Here is a 13749-nt window from a genome sequence, read left to right on the forward strand (position 1 = left end):
GTAAAAGCTTGGAACGATCATGTTGTACACAGGCTACTAGGATCCACAGCTACATAATTGTGCCCAGTGTACTCTCTCTTCTCTCCTGAGTTGTATGGTGAGGACAAATTACCTCTTTCAGGAGCTATTCAGATACTGTAGCATGATGACTATTAAGAGCGCCATTTCAAAAAACCAGAAAGTGGGAGTTAAATTTTGTTTGCCAACAGATCATAGGAGCTATTCAGACAACAGCCTCCACATCCTGTCAAGAACCACATGGATACCTTCCCGGGCACAGATGTTAAAGGTAAGACCTGGAGTCTGAGTTATTCACTGGGAACTGAGGGCATGCTGCTTTACCACACCCCAAGCTACAGAGCCTATACATCACAGATTACACCTCTAAACAACCCTCTTTTCTTTCTAAGTTGCTAATCTCAGATACCTAGTTTCAGTGATAGAAACCAGCATGCCCAGTGGAAGACTGATGACTCAACTTGACTACAGTGAAACTAGCAAACCTACAACCATGGTCAATGACCCTTGACAAAGAAGCAAAGGAATCTTTTGGACAAATAGTGACAGATAACTACCAACCAGCAAAAAACTACATCCAGACACAGACCTGATATATCTATCTATCTATCTATATATCTATATATATATATATTAATTTAAAATGGATCACAAACATAAATATAAAATGCAGACCTATACGCTCCATGAAATTAACACAGGAGAAAATACAGGAACCACAACCATGGGGAAAAAATTCATGTTACATCGTCTTAAGATAAAAGGCTTCTGTTCTGTGAAAGACAGTGTTAAAGAATGAAAACACAAGCCATAGGCAGGAAGAAGGTGCTTGGACACAGGGCCCATTACGACATGGGTACATGGGCTGAAGAGTTGAAGATATGCTTCAGCAAGACCTGTGACAAACAAGACGACAGTCAGATGCTCAACATATATATCACTGCAGAGTTGCAAACTAAGTCTATATTGAGTTGTTAACATATACCCTGTTCCAAGGCTGAAGCCCAAGACACCCTGAACACTAATGGGGGCAAAGATGTGAAATACAGGAATGTGCAACCATAGCTGGTGGGACTAGAACACACTACAGACACTGTAAGACAGTTCAAGAGTGCACAGTCAAATACACTCTAAGCACACGATCCAGCAATGACGCCTTTTGGTATTTATTTGTGTTCCCTACAACTGTGTGTAGAACCCAGCAAGTGCTAAGATGTTAGATATAATTAACTGACCAAGAAAGTGCCAGGCTTTTCCTATGGTCTTTGATAACATGGGAACCTCTGCATGAACTGTTTATTAAGGAGTGTATAAGAAATTATGACATAAAATAGAGGTAAGAAACATGGGTATGGGAGGACACACTTAGGTTTTAAGACACCAAATATTAAAATAATAAAGGAAAAAAGGCAACAAAAGACACAAAAGCATAAATAGCTATGTCAGCATCAAATTGAATGCTCACAGCAGTCCTACTGCAGTATAGTCTAGCATCTCATCACAGAGAACAACCTTGTAGATTACATATAACTAGTTAACACACGTGGATTTTCTAGTTTCCAGATATGCAAACAAATCTGCCACACCCACCAGGAGGCACAGAATGATCTGTAAGCACAGTGGGGAGAATTTAACATTCACTTCTTACTAGCAGAGCATAAATAAAACCAATGATGGAAGTAAAACTGAAGAAAACACTACAACTATATGATCTTTTGGAGACGTACAAAAGATATGCCTGATGAAAAATGTCCATAAAACTAAGAGCAGTGTTCTTCAATTAATGCTAATAAAAACAACAGCAACAACATTTATCTTTTCCACATATCCTTTCCTTTTACCGTGACTTCTCTCATAGCCCAAGGCTGACCAGGTTTCTGAGATCAGAGTACACGTCTTTACTGTATCTTCTTTTCCACCTTTAAGCAGAACTTCCACACCTCTCATTTTCCTTTGCTTTCATTATTCCCACTCTTTGTATGCTCCCTTCCCTAAAACCCATTTAATAACTTTATATTAATCAATGACTCCATTGTAATTGCTCACTTCCTTTTACTTGCTTTTCCTTTCTACTCTTACCCACAACAATGAACATATCTAATATAAAAAATATTATTTGGGTCCCTTATTGCCCAAACAAAAATTGGTCCTTAATAAGTGTTTGTTTTGTAGTCAACTGCTACTCTGTTCAGAGTGAGTTAAACACTAGGTAGCAACTATTGCTGCAGGTAGTGTATCAGCTACCAGTCTAACACATCAACACAAGAGTACTAGACCCTATTGTCTCTAGACTGTCCCTCAACTGAAAAAGATATGTCATGAGTTAAAAGAGCAAAAGTAACAACACAAATCTTAACCAAAGATATAAATCCTGATGGGCAGATCCTACTTCAAAACACAAGTAACATAGAAAAACCAAGACAACATACTTCCTCCAGAATTATCAATCCTAATGCAATGGTCCCTGATGAAAATTACTTATATAACATCCCACATGAAAGGCTCAGAGAATGGTTAAACATATGTTTAAACAATCCAATGAGGACATGAATATTTTCTAAGAGAACACAAATAGCTGAATAAAATAATCAACTCATGACACAGAAATAAAATTCAATAAAGACAAATACTGAATAAACCCCAAACTAAAATGATACTGGAAATGAAAACATAGCAGAACAGATCATCTTTGGAAGACAAAATAGAGGAACTGGTCATTCAGTTAAGATAATAACATAAGTAGGAATGGACCACAGAAGAACTTTTGAACACCATGAAAAGGCAAAGTTGGTAATTATGCACAAAAAAGAGGTAAAATAATTCCATACAACAGACATACAAAATATTTTAATGAAGTCATGAAGAAAATCTAGGGAAAGAAAAGCCCTTCCACGCATACAATATAAGAGGCAGACAGTTCACCAAACAAGCAGGACCAATAAAGACATTTCTCATGTTATATACGAATATACAGAATAATTAAAGTATATTGAAATCTGAAAAAGTGAAGGGCAAAGTCATATACAAAGGGATACCTATCAGAATAACTAATGATCACATAAAAAGGGCCTGAAATGATGTATTTTAAATGTGGAAAGATTACAACTGACAACCTAGACTAATATATCCAGCAAAACTATCATAACTGAAGTAAAAGAAAAATTTCCACGATAAAAGCAGAATGTTACCATGAAGTCACCCTACAGAAGATACTGGATGGAATACATCAGATTGAAGACAAAGACAAGCACATCTAAGAGGCTATAGCAGGAAAATATAAGCAACACCAAGATACTCTTCAAGCAAAAAGGGACCAAGAAATCATTAAACACTAACAAAACCAACAAAATGTTAAGATTTTTTTGTTACTTCCAAGAAACATAGCTCACCACCAAAGATAAATATTATTCACTAATTTAGGGTGAAAGGATGGAAAAAAGGTGTTTCAAGCAAATTGAACCAGGAAACAATCAGGTGTTCTTATTTAGTATCTGACTTAGACTGGTTTCAAGCAAATTCAAGGCAGATGACACAAAAGGGTCACTTCTTAGGGATCAAGAGAACAATCCAGCAAAATGAAATTATAATCATATATATATATTAAATACAGGCTCATCAAAACTCTTGAAATAAACACTACTAGAATAAAAGTCACTGGCAAACCTCAATGTAGTAATAGTGGGTAACTGCTATATACCACACTCACCATTAGACCAAGTGAACAAAAAATAAAATGAACAAAGAAATTCTGGATGGAATTAAATGACATTATAGATCTGAAGGACCTAGTAGATGTCTACAAAACATTTCACTTGAACACAGTATGTTTTCTTCTTAACATTCCAAGGAACATCATCTAAACTAGGTCACATATTAGGACACAAAGCAAATCTAACCAATACAGGAAAACTGAAGCAATGTCCTGTATTCCACTATGGGAGCACAATGGGATAAAGCTAACAACCAATACCAAGAGAAAACTACAGAAACTAAACCAACTCATGGGAAGTAAATGACTGATGATTGAATGATGAATGAATCATTGAAGAAATCAAGAAGGGAATTTTTTTTCCTAAGTGGGATGAAAATGCAAATACAAAATAACAAAACACATGAGAAATAATGAGTACAGTCTTAAGAGGGAAGTTTATAGCTGTAAGTGTCTACATTAAAAATAATCAGGGGTGGTGGTGGAAAGACAGCTTAGGAGTGAAGAGCACTAGCTGCTAACAGAGGATCCAAGGTTGAGTTCTAGCACCCACAGAGTAGATCACAACCATCTGTAACTCCAGTTCCAAGGCCCTTTTCTGGCCTCCTCAGGTACTACATGAACATGGTGCACACACGATTATGCAGGCAAAATACCCAAACATATATACATTATTTTGTGTGGAAACTTTAGTCAACTTGGGGCTCAGCAGAGTTCAGGGCACAGAGAGCCTGGAGAAAAGAGAAAGAGACACAGGGGCTGTGAGGAGAACAGAACTGAAGCCAGGCAGAGCTATATCCTAACACCCGATTGGCTACAGCTGTCCCCAAGAGGGCAAGAGGATTAGAAGAGGTTCTTGACAAAGTTCATCCAGGGTCCTGAGGGGCTCATCTCTGTAGTCAAACTCTGCCATTCTAGGGCTCAGTTACAACAAGAGAAATACGGCTCCCATGACCAAACCTCACTGGACCCTCCCCCTCTTCCTTTAATCATTTCCATTCTGATCTTTTCAACCTTTCAGTTTTTAAATTGTATTTACTCAAATTTTGAATTGAACACTTTCACTTTTCTTTAAGTGATCTTGTGTGTGTGTATGTGTGATATGTGTGTGAGTGTGCACATATGTTTTCATGGTGGTTAGGGACCAGTCACAAGAGTCATTCCTCAGAAATCCACCTTGTTTTGAGACTGTCATGGTTTGACTAGACTGGCCAGTGAACCCAGGGTAGCAATCCCATCTTTATATTGACTCTCACCTCTAGGCAAATGTCCCCTAAATCTACATATCTCCCCTTCTGACTCTCTGGCTCTCCAAGTACATTTTGCCTATAGCCAAAACTGGACACCCTGAAACCTCAACAATACTCTTCCTCCTCCTAAACTTGCCCCTGCTTTCTTCCAGGTGTTGATGAGACTGTAGGGAAAAAGGAACAGCCAAAGAAACACACCCCAAGCAGAGTCAAAGAAACACACTTTGGCCCTGCAACCAGAACCAAAGAAATGCACCCTGACCCTGAAAACAGTGCCAAAGAAACACACTTTGTCCCTAAATCAGAGCCAGTGAATGAAATACACCCTGGCCCTAAAACTAGAGCCAAAAGGCTAAAAAGGACCAGTGAAAGAAACACACTTTGGCCCTGAAACCAGAGCCAAATCTGACCCTAACCATGTGCAGAAAACTAGCTAATCCCTGAGCACGAGATTAAAATCTAACCAATCCCCACCCTGGAAGCCCTATGTAAGCTCTATGTCTGTTCAGTTTGTGGCTGTTTGTACTACCGGGCTGTCCTGGCAGAGGGCAGCCCCTCTCCTGGATTCTTCCTTTCCAATAAACCCCTTTGGGTGAACACCTTCTTTTGTGGCAGAGCAGAGACCACCCTGGGCAGAGCAGAGCCAGCAGGGAAACCTTCCCCTGGCTCTCCACTCCCGGGAGCAGAGCTGAACTGTAGCAACTTCTCCTGGGAAACCTCCTGCCTGAGTAAAACTGCCACACCTGGCAAACATCCCCAGGTGGAATACCCTCTTCTGCAGAAGCAGAGCGGATACACTGGGAAAGCCTTTACCTGAGACAGGGCTGTAAGCTGCTATGCTTACTGCAACCTGTGGTAGTCCTTGGCTCCTGAGATCCAGGATACCTTTCCATTTGAGCTGTGTAGCACTTAGTATTCTGTGAAACACTTAGTATTCTGTGACTCCCGAGTGCCAGAATACCTGTCCCTCCCGACCTGTCCAAAATGCTTACAGAGACTGCAGTTATTTATGATTTCACCTGCTATTTTAAAAAGTAAGAAAAGCAAATATCTCACACTTAATATGTTGCCAAAATTTTACAACAAATTAGTGCAATGTGCAGTGTATGCGTTGTAGGTCAGATGCTTGTGTCTCAGCACAGCTGGATCATTTAATCTTCACAACTCCATGAAGTCCTTGGTAATTATAGTTACCATCTTTTTTGTTGTTTTTTTTGAGACAGGGCTTCTCTGTATTGTTTTGGAGGCTGCTCTGTAGACCAGGCTGGCCTCGAACTCACAGAGATTCACCTGCCTCTGCCTCTTGAGTGCTGGGATTAAAATATAGTTACTGCTAAGAAAACAAAGGGACAAACAGTTGGTCACCCAGACAGTTAACACTCGTGTCAGATATCCACATTTGAAAGCAACTCTTATGAAATCATATTTAAGGGCAGTCGAGGTTAGGGGTAATGGAACTTTATGGAGACACCTAAATGAACAGTGAAGGAAGAGCCAGGATGGGTTTGCAGGGCATTTGCTCCTGCAAAACAGAAGTAAGGCAGTGGGAAAGGGCATTCCTTAGACAGTGCCAACAAAAGGTAGAACAGGCTACCCAAGTAGGAAACAAGACAGACCTGCAAATGGGAGATGCTAAAAGCAAGGCTAGCCAAGGGTTTCACAAGCAGAAGAGAAAGAAGCCAGGGCTGAGCAATAACCCACGTCTGCCCTGTGTTCTTGTCTCCCTTCTGGTACAGTCCACGGGGATGATTTTACCATCATCTTGTAAAACAAGTTTCAGTGACTCTAGAAATGCTTGTAAGACATGGGAATTCTACCTCATTCTATTTTTTAAGTATAAATTATTATCTTTAAAGAAGTAAATTATTTACTAGTTGTTTGTTTATCTTTCAGTTACATATGGAAAGGAGTGGGATATTGAATTGTGTGTGATTAACTTGTGGGCTTAGCAATTTATAGGTAAGGGTTGATTTTATAACTTACATGACATAGTATTCTGGGTGGCCATTCAAAGTCAGAGAATTCAACTCAATCTCTTCTGTCTAGGATTACATTTGTCTGGTCTCCCTCTTATTCCTTGTGTTTCTTCCAGATGATCATATCAGCCTTGTCTCATTGTCTTTTCCTTATTCTTCCAAGCTCTACATAGCTTAGGTACCAATGCATTCTTGAAAGAAGGGAGCCAGCTGCTTCAGCCCAGGCCCTGGTGTCCTTGGAAATTAGACTTGATTCTTGGTGGCACAAGATCACTAGCCTGGGCAGAGCACCTGGCTCCCGAGCATTGTCTGTTAGCCCTCACAATCTGTCAAAACAGAGCCATCGAGTCTGGAGGGAGGCTCAGTCAGCACTGCCAGGCCCTCTTCTCGGCTAGAGGTAGCCTTGTCTATGGGCTTATTTGTTCTGTGTCTCTACCCGTCCCCCCATTTATGTCCCTAACAGAAAAGATGTCTTCAACTCTGGACTGATTTTCTGCAGCTCTCTCCTTTTTACATTACACTAGCAGTGAATTTCCCTTCATGGTGCCATGTTCATTAAAATGCACCTACTTGGACTCTCAGACTCCTGCCCTAGGACCTACAGCCCTAAAGAGAGAATGACTTGAAGTTCTTATGTTGGCCCTGGTTTCCTGCTTCACACTGCCCTTCCAGACCTGCCCTGTTCCCTGTCAGCCTTAGGGTGCTAAAATTTTACATAAGGGACCTAGGGTACTTCCTATGATCTCATCGTTCCTTGTGCCCCCCCAAGCCTTTGGTGACACCATTTCTTTTGCCCAGAACACTCCAGTGAACACTTAAGACATTTCTGCTTATCTTTGTGTTTGTGTGAGTATGTGTTTGTGTGTGTGTGTGTGTGTGTTTTGCTTGAGTGTATTGCTCTGTGTGTGTCTGCTGTGTGTCTGCTGTCTGTATAGGTCAGAAGAGAGCACTGAATCCCCTAGAACTGAGCCTGCTCATGATTATGAGCCTACCAGGGGTGCTGGGAACTGAATCCAGGCCTCTGCAAGAGCAACAGGTGCTACTAACTGCTGAGCCATCTCTTCAGAGACTTGCTTTTTGTAGTTTAAAAATGGTGGTAAAATATACATAATATCAATATTACCACTTAAATAGTTTGCAGTATCTAATTCAGTGACACCCAGTGCATTCACAGAGCTGTATAGTTGTCCTGTTACTCACGGCTAGAGCTGTCATCCACTGGGCATGGTGACACATGCCTTTAGCCCCAGCACTTGGGAGGCACGGCAGGCAGATCTCTGTGAGTTGGAAGCCAGCCTGGTCTACATGGGACTATCGTCCAAAATAGAAATGCTACTCATTAAACAACAATCATCTATTTCCCTCACTTCAGCTGTTAAGTCTGATTTTTGGTTCTATGTATCTGACCTTTCTAGGAACCGTGTATAAAAAGAACCATGTAAGATTTGTCCATCTGTATCTATGTATTTGTCAAGATGTTCCATGTGATACTGCTCATGTGACTATACAGGCTAAGAAGGGAGAGAATAGTTTGGAGTATGTCCCAGTCCAAGCACAGAAGACTGAGGCCCCAGCTCACACAGGCAGGAAGCGAGACTACCGTAGTTCTCCTTCCTTAGTCTTCTCTCTGTTTCGACCCTCAGTGGATAAATGAAGTCCTTCCATGTTGGAAAGGAACACTTACTGCACTAAGTCCCCTGATTCAATGTTAACCTCATCCTGAAACACTCCTGTAAACATTCCCAGTTAAGCCTTTGCCCAGCCAACGTGAAATAAGCTATCCACGTGGCTTGTTTCACTTAGCTCAGTATTTTCAAGACTGCCTTCGGACACTCTCTCTCCTTTTTCTGCCTGAATAACTTTGAAGTGCTTGCTATACCTCATTTATCCTAACCATTCATCTGTTAATGGGATGGGCTTTTATCTTTTAAGATGTGGGCTTTGACATTTAAGCTTTCTTCATTGATCTGAAAAAAGACATCCTCCTTCATCTTCCTCTGCCCATCATGCTGAGTGCATTGATTTTCACAGAATAGACATTTTCTCTCTGCCCAAACTAGCCAAGCCAGCAACTGGGCAGAATGCCAATGCACTGAAGGCTTGAGTGAGAGATATTAGTGTTATACAAGAATACAAGTCAGGGGTGCTCACTGTTCTGCCTTCTGGAACTGGTGTTCACTAATTACTACATAATTTCTCTAAGTTCTATTTGAAAATTTTCAAGGAAACATATATAAATTATCTACCTGTCTCTATTAACCAAAATAATGAACCAATATAATTGGGTAATGTTTTAGTTGCTTCCTAATTGTTCCATTGAGTTAAAATAAGACAACATCTTTCATTAAAACCTAAAGGGTGGCATTAGTGAATGCTTATTCCTGAAGCTTTTCTACATATGTGTGAAGGTCTGTCTACACACTGCCTGCTGGGGTTGCAGAACTCTCAACCACACTGTCTTCTGGGTTTGCAGGACTCACATTCACACAGCTGTCAGTGCGGTTGTGTAACTATGGAAAATGAAGAAGCCATGGGCAGGTACACTGCTTGGAATTCTAAACTTTGTCTTGAGGGTAGTAGGTCTCAACCTAGTTTCATAGTTTCAAGCATACACAAGAAATACTTTCAGTTTGTTGGAAAGCTAACAAGATGGGGAAGGTACTAACTGGAGAAGCATGTAGTACAAATAATAAAAGTTCAGAGACAGATATTGGGATTAAAGCTGAAGACCAGAGAAGCAAAGCAGCCAGCCACTAGAGAGTTCTTATCTCTACCAATGCTCAGAACAAAAGGGGGATTATATCCTATGATTGTATCTCCAAACTGCACTGCTTCTCAAACTGCCTAAACTGTAGACTAAATACTACACTGTACTCTTGTCTCCGCCCACTTTATATTCCTCTCTAGTGCTGGGATTAAAGGCTTGCAGCACCACTGCCCAGCTTCTATGTAACTAGTGTGGCTTCTGGGATTAAAGGTGTATGTCACCACTGTCTAGCCTCTATGGCTAGCTAGTGTGGCTACCTTTGCACTCTCAGGCAAGCTTTATTTGTTGGATCACAAATAAAATATCACCGCAGAAACACTTCGGTTCTCTGTGCATGTGAATTCAGCAATTACAATCAAGTGCATCATCTCCAGAGTGGGAGGGGCAAATATGAGGGCTGGTGAGAGGCTGCAGCAGGCAAAGGTGTTTGCCCCCAATTCTGATGACCTGAGTTCCTTCCTGTCAACTCACATTGTAGAGGGAGATAATAGACTATCACAGTGGCTCTCTGACCTCTATGCTCATGCTATGGCGCATGCAGCCACACAATAACTAAACAAACAAACTGAAGTAAGTGTGAAAAAACAATCCTAGAATGCAGAGGGAGGAATAAACCAGCTCCTGTGGATCGTTCTCTTATCTCCGCATGCCTGTGGTGACACGTACATACCCCTCACACACAAATAAATAAATTAAAATGTGAGAAAGAATAACAATCCAAACAAGATTTTAAGTGAGAAATAAAAACCAAAGATTTCAAGTGAGTGAAGATGGAATTTTATTAGCAATTACAAACCAGAGTTAACGGTGCTATGTTTCTGTAATTATAAGCTCCAAGCAAAACCCCAAACACTGACCACTGCTCTGCTCAGTAAGGGGAGGGCTGCCAACTTCCCCAGGTCCAATGGCTGAATTCAGAATCTAAAGCATCAGACTGCCACCTGCTGGTTCCCACCAACATTTATAGGAAAGAAATGGAATACAAAAGAGGGAAACTTTCACTTTTCCTGTAATTTTTCAGAAAATGAGGTTAAAATAGGCCCGCTAGCCAGCCAACTATCCACCCACCCATTCGTTCACTTGTTATCCATTCATCCACAAGACCCACATTTAATGGTGAAAGAAACGTCCACTTTTTCCTTAATCTCCCAGACTAGCTAATCCTAAACTTGAGGAAGGCAGTGGGAAAACATTTTCTCTGGGTTTTGTGCAGCACAATTCTAACTCTGGATCCTTGACAAATTCTTGAGTAAGGCGACAATGCACTCCCATACCATTAAATGGTAACAGACTCCTTAAGGCTAAGATAAAACAAAGCCCTTCTCCACAGAGCGTGTGTGCAGAGCGTGATCAGTGTGAGGCAAACGAGAAGACGCTTCACCCTTGTGTCAGCATTGTCATCTCCCTTCGATGAGAATGGCTGCAGAGTGTGGAGATGTTTCCAGCTGGACTCTGCGTGACTGCCAAACGGAGCTGTGTGCAGTGAGGGGGTAACTGAAGGACTCGGGCACAGATGCGAGATCTGTGTTGTCCAATTCAGTAGTCACTGGCCGCAGGAGACCGTGGTTCTGTATGAAAAGTGACCTATCTGAATTGAGATGGGCTGGACATGTAAGGTACTGAGTACCATCGTGAAAGGAACAAACAAAAACGCCTTGCTAATTCCATTATTCGTGTTTATTATATACTCCCAAGGTTGATAGTTTTCTGGATATGCCTAATGGAATAAAACACATTTTTTAAATTAATTTCATCTATTCATGTTTTAATGTGGCCACTAGACAATTTTCATTTTGCTTTCTTGCTCTGCCTGGCCCGGGACTCACCATGTAGACCAAGTTGGCCTCCAAGAAATGGAGAGGAGAGCTGCCTGTCTCTGCCTCCTGAGTGGGGGAATAGAAGGTGTGAGCTACCATGTCTGGCTTACTAGAAAAACTTTTAAATGACAGGCATTGCTCAAATAATTTTCTTGTCACACATGCCCAAGCTTGACCTGTCATGGCCAAAGTCCTGTGGTTCCCTTTGTGTTTTCTCTAAAACAACACTCCATGTTAACTAAAGCTGTTGTCACAGCAACCATAATAAAATGTGCACTGTTATCATTCCATCTTAAGGCAGGTGACAGAGACTAAGGGGTAGCAGGGACCACAGTTGGAGGTCTGGGCTCACTTGAACCCAGAGCCTTTCTCCAAAGCACCAAGGTCTCTGTTGTCACGTAGGGCCACTTCTTTTGATGTGATTTCCTTCCTTCTGTCCCCTGACTGAATATATGGCTTTATTGTAAGTTGTCTCTTGTACAACCATCTTGCTGCAAATTCTTTTCTCATTTTATTTGCCTCCTGTTGCTGACATGAATTCTTGTTATGCATCCCAGGATGGCTTCGAACTTGTGATCTTCTTGCCTGCACCTTCTCAGGGTTGGAATTACAGGCACATCACCATGCCTGGCAACCCTGCTGTAACTCAGGGTTTTTTTAAAACATTTTCCTAGACCCATATTAAGTGACAAAATTGGAGATGGAATGGCATAGAGAAGAAGAATTTTTCCCAACTACTCCCAACTTTTGTCCATCTTGGCTTTAAGTGTCCCAAAGTATAAAATTTCTCAGACATCATAAATCCTTGAGAAAGTGCTCTAAGACGTTTCAGACAAAAACAGATTTTCCAGGTTTGCTTGGAAATTTTTGGTCTTTTGCAAAGAGGGAACATTCTGTTCCTACAAAAGCACACGGTAAAATTCTATATGCCTCAGATTCTTCTGTTGTGTGTGTGTGTGCATGTGAGGTTTTGACATGTATACAAGCACATGCATGCAGAAAGTCATTTATAGTCTGTCTCATGGGAAATGGGCTTTTGCCCTTTAAGTTTTTGTGAGGCAAACATTAAATTCTAAAATGAGTAACATAACAGCTGTTACTTCTGGAACAATTATTCAGGAATGGGTAAATGTGACCTTCCCGCCGTGTCTAATCACTTTCTGCTTTGCATCTAATTGTTTGGTTCTCTTGAGTTTTGAAGTGCCAAGAAACTTTTAGCAATGTCTAGCAGACCAAAGTCTAAACAAATCACATGCAAACAGCAGTTTTCTAGTGTCAGCAAAAACACACCAAGCACTATTTGGGGGCAGACACAACCACCCATCACCCTACCTCTGCACTTATGCACTATATATATATATATATGTACATATATACATACATCTACCTCTACCTCCCCATCTACCCACCATCCATCCATCTGCCTATGCAGGAAGCAGAATATCCATCTATCACCTAGTATCTACCCACTCACTTAGCATCCATCCACTCGCCTATCTACCCACCATCATCCATCAATCCATCCATCATCCATCCATCCATCCATCCATCCATCCATCCATCCATCCACATATCTACCTATGCACTATCCCTCAGTCCCACTCATGGAACTAATATTCTAGTACAGGAGGCAATAAATAACCCACTAAACAAAAACTACATGTTGATATTTTAGATTGCTGAGCTAGGGCAACTGACTAGTCAGGGAAAGATTCGGTTCTGTGTCTGCTGGTGGAGGAAATGTCCGGCAGCCCAGACAGAAGGGTGCACAAGTGTGATGCTCTAGACACTGTCAGGATCTGGCAACTTTATGAGAGGAGTGTTGAACACTGACGGAACACAGCAAGAGAGGCTGGAAACACGCAGGGGCTGTGACGGCAAGCGCACAGGGATGCAGGGCTCATCAGGACTGTGATGAGTCAGGGATTGGAGGCGCACATCTGTAAAGACCAGCCTTTAGGAGGCATGAGATAGAGAGTTACCGCCAGTTCTAGACCATGAGCTAGAGAGTTACTGCCAGTTCTAGACCAACCTGGTCTATGTAGTGACATCATGTCTCAAAAATTGAAACAGCAGTACAGATGGGGATGGGGATTTGCATTTTATGCAAAGCTTAGGGGAAAGCAGCTAAGCAGATGTATGTCATTTAAAAATTTATTTTTAAAAGTTCACACTTACTGCTGGGTAGAATATTGATTAAAGAGGAATGATA

General features: G+C 41.3%; 1 long non-coding RNA gene across 2 annotated transcripts in view; it reads left to right on the forward strand.

The window, feature by feature from the left end:
• Positions 1–13749, forward strand: part of LOC121143459 — a 31897-nt gene that overhangs the window by 16545 nt on the left and 1603 nt on the right. The window contains exons 2-3 of one of the 2 annotated variants that reach the window (XR_005880641.1): positions 210–289; positions 11051–11390. This is a non-coding gene — a long non-coding RNA (uncharacterized LOC121143459). Of the gene's footprint in view, positions 1–209; positions 290–11050; positions 11391–13749 lie in introns of those variants that run through there. The other variant, XR_005880640.1, reaches the window with a different exon arrangement.

This window comes from Mesocricetus auratus, unplaced genomic scaffold (assembly GCF_017639785.1).
Source record: "Mesocricetus auratus isolate SY011 unplaced genomic scaffold, BCM_Maur_2.0 Super-Scaffold_100013, whole genome shotgun sequence".
NCBI lineage: Eukaryota > Metazoa > Chordata > Mammalia > Rodentia > Cricetidae > Mesocricetus > Mesocricetus auratus.